General features: G+C 31.6%; 1 non-coding gene across 1 annotated transcript; it reads left to right on the top strand.

The window, feature by feature from the left end:
- The first annotated feature begins 4,337 nt into the window (after positions 1 to 4,337).
- On the top strand, positions 4,338 to 4,438 carry LOC149145404 (U6 spliceosomal RNA). The gene has a single exon (XR_016265430.1). It is a non-coding gene; the product is annotated as a U6 spliceosomal RNA (small nuclear RNA).
- The last annotated feature ends 5,755 nt before the right edge of the window (positions 4,439 to 10,193 follow it).

Here is a 10,193-nt window from a genome sequence, read left to right as displayed (position 1 = left end):
TTACATGTCTAACCAAATATTACAACTTTTTTCAACATACTAATAATATTAAAATATCGACTTTTGTCCAATAAAGTTTAATAAATTAGTTTAAATCCAAATAAGTGGACAACGTTGAGCACGGTCCACAAAGTGCAATGAGGTTTCCCTTATAGTTGATAACATTGTAAGTACAAAATAATATTTTTTTACCCAAGTGGGATTTTATATTACTATATCCATTAGAGAAAGTAAAATGATTTTCAAAACCTTTTAATATTTAATTAAATTAATATAATTTAAAATATACTTTATTATATAAATATTGAATTGTTTTCATAATTTAAAATATCGACTTTTGTCCAATAAAGTTTAATAAATTATTTTAAATCCAAATAAGTGGACAACGTTGAGCACAGTCCACAAAGTGCAATGAGATTTCCCTTATAGTTGATAACATTGTATGTACAAAATAATATTTTTTACCAAAGTGGATTTTATATTTTTTTTTTTTCCAAGGTGGCAAAACTTATCAAATTTAGGTGTCAAACCAATAGTGAGGACAGCCATCTCTAGCTGCTATCCGCGAATGTCAGTTTGACTCATCACTGTTATCAAGGAAAACCACGCCACGTGTAATAACCCGTTGGTGGTCCGTAAGGGAGCAGGCTTTCACTCCTGCCAGATGCCTCTGGGTCTTGGGCCGTTAACATGTTTCCTTACGTCCAAGGAAGACGAGCTCTTAGCCAAGCAGAAGCAGTTTTACGGCATACTCCAGGCCGTATATCCATTAGAGAAAGTAAAATGATTTTCAAAACCTTTTAATATTTAATTAAATTAATATAATTTAAAATATACTTTATTATATAAATATTGAATTGTTTTCATTAAAAAATAAATATTGTTTTTGTTAGATTTGTTATTTTTATACCTATTTTGTATTTAAAATATGTATTTTTTTTGGTTATAGATTCACGTCTAAGAGTATAGTATCAACCCGTAATCACATTATTATGCGGAGATAAATCATTTGTCCGGGGGCTAAATTATAAAGCATAAAATTAGATTGTTATAATATAAATGTTTGAAAGATTGTTTGTTGTTTTCTTAATAGATATTAAAGGACTTGGATTGTATATAGTGTGATTTTTTTGGATTTTGAGATGTTTTAATATTGAAATTTTGAGGTGAAATTTTGATTTATGTTATTTAAATTGGTTTTTGAACTTTATATATATATGGATTCAGTATCTTGAAAAATACTTAATGCATTTAGATTGTGCATGGTTATCTGTAAAACTTGTGATTTGAAAAAGTTCCTATCAGATTTTACAGAAATTACACTGGAAAAATTCAAGGAAAAAATTTCCAAAAAAACACACTAAAAACAACTCATTTATAGCTACTTCAAATAATTAACTTGCCAAAATCCAAAATAAATAAATACAACCCAGCTCATTAAAAAAAAGTTGCCCGTTACCATGCTACTTATTTTCAAATCTATTATTTTCCAGGCTTAACGCCATAAATTAATTTTTTATTTACAGAAATTAGCACACATTTGATTCAATTATACATTTCAGCGCATAAACATTTCATTTGATTAAAGTTGTTTTCATCTACTCAGCGCACTAAATTTACCTACGAGGACATAACAACGACATTTATGGCTCTCGTATTTTTTGAGTACTTTAGTGTCGTACACGCTCGAGGAAAGCGCTAGATTGGTATGATGTGAAAATATCGTGGGGCCATCGGATCTGATTTTAAATATGCAGGCCATAACAAAATTTTTAAGCTTTATATATATATATTATATTTTTGCCCACTCTAGGTAAACCGAAATCGATTTGATCGATCTCGCAGGTTGCTGCCGGGGTACAAATCTATGAGAAATATTACGGCACCTTACGAAGCGAGCATCCCTCCGGTATGGAAGACACCAGGGCCATATGTGGTCGGCGTTGCTGGTTTCATCATCGCTTTGATAGGCTTTGGTTTCATCATTATGCTTTGCTCCAACCGGAAGGACTCTCAAGACGGGCAGTCCGTAGAAAATAACATGAGATCAGTGCAGGAAGGCCAATCAAATATTTGCTCCGAGGATAGCGAGGAAAATTTAATTGTGATTATGGCCGGTGATGCCATGCCTTCCTATATCGCGACGCCATCCTCTCTGCCTCTAGAATGACAGTACAATCAGATCTCTTTCATTCTGTAATGTAATGTTGCGAAACCAAAATATTTCGTTATGTAAATGAAATTCAGTAAGCTTTTTAGCCCTTTATTTTGTGACTCTTTATATTGTGCGCTTTTCAAGTTAAGAATAATTATACATAATAAAATGTCTGCTATTATTTGATAATGGTAATTAGGTGCGTTGTCAAAGCATTTTTAAATTTTGAATTATTGATTCAATTTTTAAGCCACTAGCTCAATTTTGCACTCTGCTAAACATGACCATAATCTTATCGGATAAACTTATTAAAGAATAAAAACATGAAAATATAAATGCCCGGCGAAGATTGAGCCGGCCATTCTTTTCATTTTCAGGTCGTGAATGTCCCGAAACATATTGAGCGAGCTTTCGTTTCTTTTTCCCTGCCCCATGTACAATATTAACTCAGTCATTCAATATATGGTACAAGATTAGGTCATTCATTCAACATAAAAAAATAGAAGATCTATAAAATATTGCTTCCGGTGTTTGGGACCACGAACAGCCTTCACATAATTTTTTACTTTCATAAAGTTTATTTGGGGTAGTTTGTCTTTTCTTTTGTTTACATTTTCTGTTTTTGTTTTTAAGATTGTGGAAGGATTTTATAATTTAAATATTAAGCATTATATATTAAGTTAATATAATATTTATTTATTATGTTCATTGAATAAAAGTAAAATGATATCCTAAGAAATATATTTAAATGGTTAAACTGAAAATATAAACTGTTGAAATATACTTTCAACTGCGCGTTGCCGGAAGCCGCCAGTAAACGGCGACTGCAAAACCACACTGGTTTCCCCGCATGACCTTTCACGCAGCGTGGTATTTTTGGAGGGGGCTTCAATCAGTGCGACGCGTCCACATTACCGTTTCAAAACCGCCAATCCCCCGGAAGGTATAATTCGATTAAAAGGGGTTCCCCGGGAATTAACCACAACCGTCCGATCAGATCAACGGTCACGGCAGCAGGGTACATGGTTCTTGGTTATCATACTGACCTCTGTCCCATTGACGTGAAGTTTTTGTTGACCGCCGGTTCCTGTCACTAAAGCATTTAATAAAAAATTTAGTTTGGTCGTAAACTTGGGTAAAGTTTTTTAAGTTTATTATATTTTATTATGTACGGGAGTAAGGTCATGTTTTGTTTTATGGTTAAAAATATAAGCGATGCAAAATGTAAAAAGAAATAGAAAAGCTCGTGTATTTTTTTTTGTGTGGTTATTGTTTAAAAAAATACAAATGGAGCATGTAATGAAGAGAGGAACCGTGGCGTGGGTATCGTTCTTTGTTCTTTGTTCGTTGAGCAATGAAAGAAGATTCGCAGTAGTGAATATAATGTAATGGTTTTTTTGAAATGTATTGTGAAAACACACAGCAATGTGAATATGAAAAACTTAGCCGTATGTAGATTTTTTTTTTTTTTTTTTTTTTTTTTTTTTTTTTGGGAAAAAACGAAGTGTAAAATTTCTAAAAGAGACAGTAATTTTTTTGGCAAGTTTGTGAGGAAGAGTTTTTTTGTAACAGGTTGTTTTATTAATGAATACATAGTGTTTCAATGTGTGTTGAAAACTCTGTCTGCTCAGAAAAATTTAGCTCGGGTTGTTTTATTAATGAATACATAGTGTTTCAATGTGTGTTGAAAACTCTGTCTGCTCAGAAAAATTTAGCTTCCCTGTATTAAGATCCTGTAGAAAAAACAAAACATTGTTTTCTGTTCAGTAATTTTGTTTTAGAATTTACCAAAAAATCCCCAACATAAATAAGTCCAATTTCATATTATATAGAATTATAATTATACTAACATCATATGCGAATGAATATTGCACCATAGAAAACTATCTACCCTCCACGTCGATTTTGACGTTTCTAATCCTTTAACATCATATGCGAATGAATATTGCACCATAGAAAACTATCTACCCTCCACGTCGATTTTGACGTTTCTAATCCTTTAAATCATTGACGGGACAATGTACCCCACTCAACGACCTGCCATGGAAAAAATATCAAATGACCACCTTTAAATTACTGATAATACTTTAACCGCCAGTGTAATTGGATTGTATTTTACATTGAAAATTATGAAAATTGCTGTAATATTTTGATAAAATCAGATAAAGATTTTTATAAAGTCGTATCTTCTGAAATATCCGATAAAATTGGAACGATACAAAGAAGATTAGCATGGCCCTTGTACAACGATGGCGCACCAATTGAGAAATGGTCCAAATTTTTAGTACTAAAAAAAAAATTATAAATCTAGGTTACAATGGTCAAGTTCAAGATTTTAGGTGTATTAAAAAATTTTGATGGTGCTGATTTTATATCCACCATCAATAACATGATTCAAACATTGCTACTACAAGACTTCTTGAATTTTTTTGTGTCTACCACTTTTAGTGGTGCCCACAATTCCTCCCGCTCTATAGAAGAAATCATAATATAATTGTAATTAGTTAAGTGATCTTTAAATTTATTTATGTTCATAAATAAAATAAGGGAAAATTTGATTATTACAATAGATGTTTTTATTTAAGAATAAGATTTTCACAATTTTAATTTAATCATTTGTAATTAGGAAAAAATTACAAGTTAAGAATTTTTATAATAAAGTGAAGCTCAATCTCTATGATTACTAATATTGTTATATGTGTTTAAATCTTATATTGATTTTATTTTTTCATTTTTTTATAATAAATAACAAGAATTTTTTTAAAATAAAATCATAATTTAATTAATTTTTATTAAAAAAATTAATCGGGATAATGTGAGATGTATCATGATATAAGTGCCTTAAACATATCATGTATTGACTGCTATAAGGTTTACAAATCATTTAATTTATATGAGTGAACTAGTTATTTAATTCTCAAATAATTAATTATAAATTTATTATTTGTTATTAACAATTAATGCAAATTGAGTTACTACCTTCATTCAAAAAAGGTTTACAAATCATTTAATTTATATGAGTCAACTAGTTATTTAATTCTCAAATAATTAATTATAAATTTATTATTTGTTATTAACAATTAATGCAAATTGAGTTACTACCTTCATTCAAAAAAATACGAGAAAAATATATTATAAATAAAATAATAGGAAAAATAATAATAATAATAATAATAATTATTATTATTATTATTGAAACTATTATTGGTTATTAATAACTAATATAAATTAGATTATTAGAAATACTGGAAAATTTTATTATAAATAAGATAATGCGAAAATTTATTGTTACGGCTGGTTAAACAAGGTTGTCCCCTCTCCCCTACCCTATTTGGCATTTACATCGATAAGCTCGTAGGCTATTTAGAGGAATCAGGAGTAAAAATTATTGATTTTTTTATGAGTAAAAGTCTAGCCAGATTGGTGTGGTTTAGGCATAGTGTGATACCAATTAATTTTATTGACTTGAATGTTGCTCTGTCATGACTACTGAAACCACAAATTAAATCATCTTAAAAATCACATAAACTAAAAAAATTATTACAACAAAATATTTAAATTTAATATTTAAATATTTAACATTTTAAATAAAAATTTAAATCAGAAAATATAAATATTTAAATAAAATAATATTGAATATCAAAGACAATTAATATATATATATATATATATATATATATATATATATATAACTAACTTATTATTCAAAATAAAATTATTATATAAACAAATATAAAATGCTATAGGAAACACTGAATTTTTATTATTATTTATAAATAATATAAAAAATTAAACATTTTTATTGTTATTTTTAAATGGTAATTAATAAATTTTTATTTAAAATAAAAAACGAAAACATATATATCTATATATTACAACTTTTAAGAAATATACATAAATATGATTTTCATCCATATTACACTTCTACGAATACAAAATCACAATGGGTGAAAAGGAGACACTTCGTTAGAATTTTGTAAGCATATCATGTTACTAAACCCAAACATTAAAGTGTCCATCTCTTCATATGAGGTAGTGTAAGTCGGTTTTCATCTCAAATTTACCTTTTTCGAGGATGGAGTCTGGGTCTCTCAGATACTCAATGGCAACATTGTGCTAAGGACCCTTCCTCTAACAAGAGTTTTTACTTACTTGAACCATTGAGAGGAGTAATGATTACAAGTACGAACATCTGAGCAGGGAGTGGGAACACCTCCTTCCAAAATGTCCTTACTATGGAAGACACAAAGGACTCCCCTATGGGCACCCTTGGGTCTCCCTAGTTAGTACAATAACGTTGAGTTGTACATTAGGCACTCAAAAGCTTGTTTTAACCATGGTTAGGAGGAATTCATATCAACATCGGTTTGGGAAGATTATATTCTTTCCAAGTTTCTCATTGTATGTTAGAAATATTAGAGGGTATAGGATAAGCCCTATGATGGTTTGTCAAATTTTCAAAGGTCACTAAACGTGGGAGGAATATGTCCTATGCCTGTCTATGTGTTTATATGAACGTCTCTTATCCTCTCCTCAAATCCATGGAGATCAATCATCAAGGTGAAATATGGAACTAGCCAAGTGATTACAAACACGTCCCATTTAGTTGTTGCCTCTATCACGAGCATGGCCATTTGATTTGGGATTTCGCACTATGGCGAAAGGAGAGAGAACCATAAATCTTACATGGGTGAGATGGCTTCACTAAGGTTGTTGCAAGTAGAAGTAACTAGAGGTATCAGAACCCTCCAAACTCTCCATTGGTAGAAGATAAAAATTCATTCTCAACTTTGGAAAAGATGGAGGAACATCCAAATGTATTACACGATATTCAAATTGCTGAAAAATTAATGGGAATAACTAAAAACAAACAAGCCCAAAAGATGAAATTTGAGGAGGAAGTAATTCACCAAGGAGATTCTCATTATTTTGGCTTAGGAGGTTTTGAGGAAGTCTCCATGTTGTTGAAGCAAGGTCTCAAAGACCTTTCAGGGGAGGAGAGAAATATATTATGTTTAGTGAATAAAACAACATAACATGATCGAATGGAGTTATCCAAGGAAAATTAGGAGATGTATGTTAATGCCTAACTTAATTGGAAAACAGAGTGACGTCATTCCTTAGGCACCATTCAAGTGGATAAATCCAATGAAGCCTTAATATATAAAGGGAAAGAAAATCTTATTAAATATCTCACTAAAGAGCTCACTAAGAAAGGATAAAAACCTGAGGAAACCCTGTACAATATAGGAGAAAATCTAGTTAACTCTGGCCAAGTCCATACTTTACCAGATTCATTCTCACCCCAACCCAAACCCTCCACATGAATATTTTATCATGGAATATTAGGGGTCTTAATAAGAAACAAAGCCAACGTTATCCTAGTGAGAGGATAAGGATAGAGAAACCAGTGATTGTCATTCTTCAGGAAACAAAAATAATGGGTGACAAGATTCCCCAAAAAGTTGTATCTTGTTGGAAAGGCTGCCAATCTATGTACCTTGATGCAATGGGAAGCGCAAGGGGTTTGGAAATATTGTTGAACCCCATTGAGGTAGTCTTTCATGTTTGGATTGCTAGTAACAAAATTTTGACAATATTTCGTTATGTAGGGACAAAAAATTATACCTTCTTGATTGTTTTCTACGGTCCCTCCATAGCTACAAGATTCCTTTCTTGGAGAAACTCCTGAGCACCAAATAATTGGTCGGGGACTCATTATGGGTGGTCGACGGTGACATTAATCTCATAAGATCGTTATCGGAGAAGAAAGGAGGCATATGTCGATTAGACCCGGATTCATAGTATTTGGATTGATATATATATATATAATTACTACATTTGGTTGATATCCATACAATCAATGGCCTCTTTACATGGAATACCATTGGGGAGGATCTCACCAAATTTCTAGTTGGTAGGATCATTTCCTCCTCTCTAATGGAATCTTGAAAAAATACATATTTGTTGAAACTACTATCTTTCCCTGCTTAGGTTCAAATCATTGACCCATTAGACTAGAGCTAAATCTGAAGGAAGCCCCCCTCTACTACCCATTTAGCTTTAAAAGCTTCTCGTTACAAGCCCCTGGTTATTTGACCTATTAAAAAAATCATGGTTGGAGTGTCACATTAGAGGTCAATCCAAGATCCAAATATTCTAACAAAAACATAAGGCATTAAAGGCCCAAATAAAAAAGTGGAATAAACAGGTTTTTCATAATATTTTTTAGGAAAGAAGGGCATCAGAAAGGAAAATGTCAAAGATCTACAACATATGATCCTAGAGGGTAGATCTCAAGAGTTATTGGGTGAGGAGAGGACAACTTTGCATAAATTAGAACAGAGACATTGACAAGAAGAAACTCTCTCGAAGCCAAAGTCGAGGGTGTAGTGGCTCAAGGAGGGCGAAAGAAACTCAACTTTTTTTCACAACTCTATCATACAATGCTAACACAATAGCATAATATTTTATGTTATTGGTGTTGACGGTGCAATGAAAATTCAACACAATGAAATTGAATAGGAACTCGTAAACTATTATTATGATATTCTAACTAAGAAATCCTCTAGGTGAAAAACATTCATTAATATGGTCCTTTAACATATTTCAAGGATAGTTACCAAGGAAAAGAATATTGCCTTGATGAGACTAATTTCTTCCCAAGAAGTTGAAATGGTGTTTATGAGCATCCCAAAGAACAAGGAACGAGGTCCTCACGAATTTACTTTAGATTTCTATAAAGCATGTTGGGGATGCATATGAAGGGAGATCCGTGAGATTGTAGAGGATTCCTGGCAGACTAAGTCTACCCATGCCACTCTTAACGCAACTTTCTTCACCCTCATCCCTAAAGGTGGTCATTTGAAGAACCCTAGCAGTTTCAGACCTATTGCATTACGAAATGTAATCTACAAAATTACATCCTCGATGATTTTCAATGATATCAAATTATTGCTTCCATCATCAATTTGATTGAACCCCACTGTTTTGTGGAGGGCAAACGAAATAGGAATGACATCCTTTCGAAACAGGAGATCATATATTATTTATGAGTGACCAAACGTACATGTATTATCACTCAAGTAGAATTCTCCACAAAATATGATTGGATAAGTTGGACTTGTTTTTTTCAGGTTCTATGGGCTTATGGATTCTAAGAGAGGTGGATTACCTCAGTGGAATCTCTTATCCCATCTTATTTCTTCTCCATTCTCATCAACAAATCACCTTCCTCCACCTTTTCCTCTGGCAGAGGTTTGAGGAAAGGTGATCATTATCTCATTTCCTATTATATTGGCAATGGAAGGCCTTCGATGATTTTATCACAGTTATGTATTCTCGGTAATGTAACTGTCCTTTGTTTATATAGTGTGCATATGGTTATCATGAATCAAATTTTTGTCGATGATATGGCTCTATTTGGGTCTCCCGCTTTGATAGAAGTAAAAGGACTAAGGAGGATCATACATACCTTCATGGATGCTTCTAGAACTATTGTAAAGAAGGACAAGACAAATATCTTTTCTTCAATTCTTCAAAGGTTATTTAGACATATTTGACAAGGAGCCTAGGCTTCCAAATGAGACATCCTCCTTCCAAATCTCTGGGGGTGCATCTCATTTCATATTTCAACTGTAATGTCCATTAATAATAAGAATAATAATATAATATAATATAATATTAAAATACAATAATATAAATAATAAACAATAAACAATAAATAAAAAATAGTAATAGTAAATAAATAATAAATAATAATACTAAAGCTCTAAATAAATATAAATAAAAATAAATAGAAAAATAGTAAAAATCAGTAAAGCTATCAAAAAGTAAAAAACAAAAGAGATAAGACAAGGAAGGAGTAAAGTTTCATGTTGACACATGGAGTGTGTGCATGTGGTTTCCCTTCCAATGTTTGCTTGATTTAATAGATGGTGAGGAAGATGAGAGGCATTCAATCATTCGATGATTCCATCATCCATTCTCTTGGGAGAATAGTGTTGTGAGACAAAGCATTTCCTGGCAGTAGTACGTT

Source organism: Pinus tabuliformis, chromosome X (genome assembly GCF_031772625.1).
Source record: "Pinus tabuliformis cultivar Carrire ecotype Pingquan chromosome X, CPIR1, whole genome shotgun sequence".
Classification (NCBI taxonomy): Eukaryota; Viridiplantae; Streptophyta; class Pinopsida; order Pinales; family Pinaceae; genus Pinus; species Pinus tabuliformis.
This window is presented reverse-complemented; position numbering and strand designations above follow the sequence as displayed.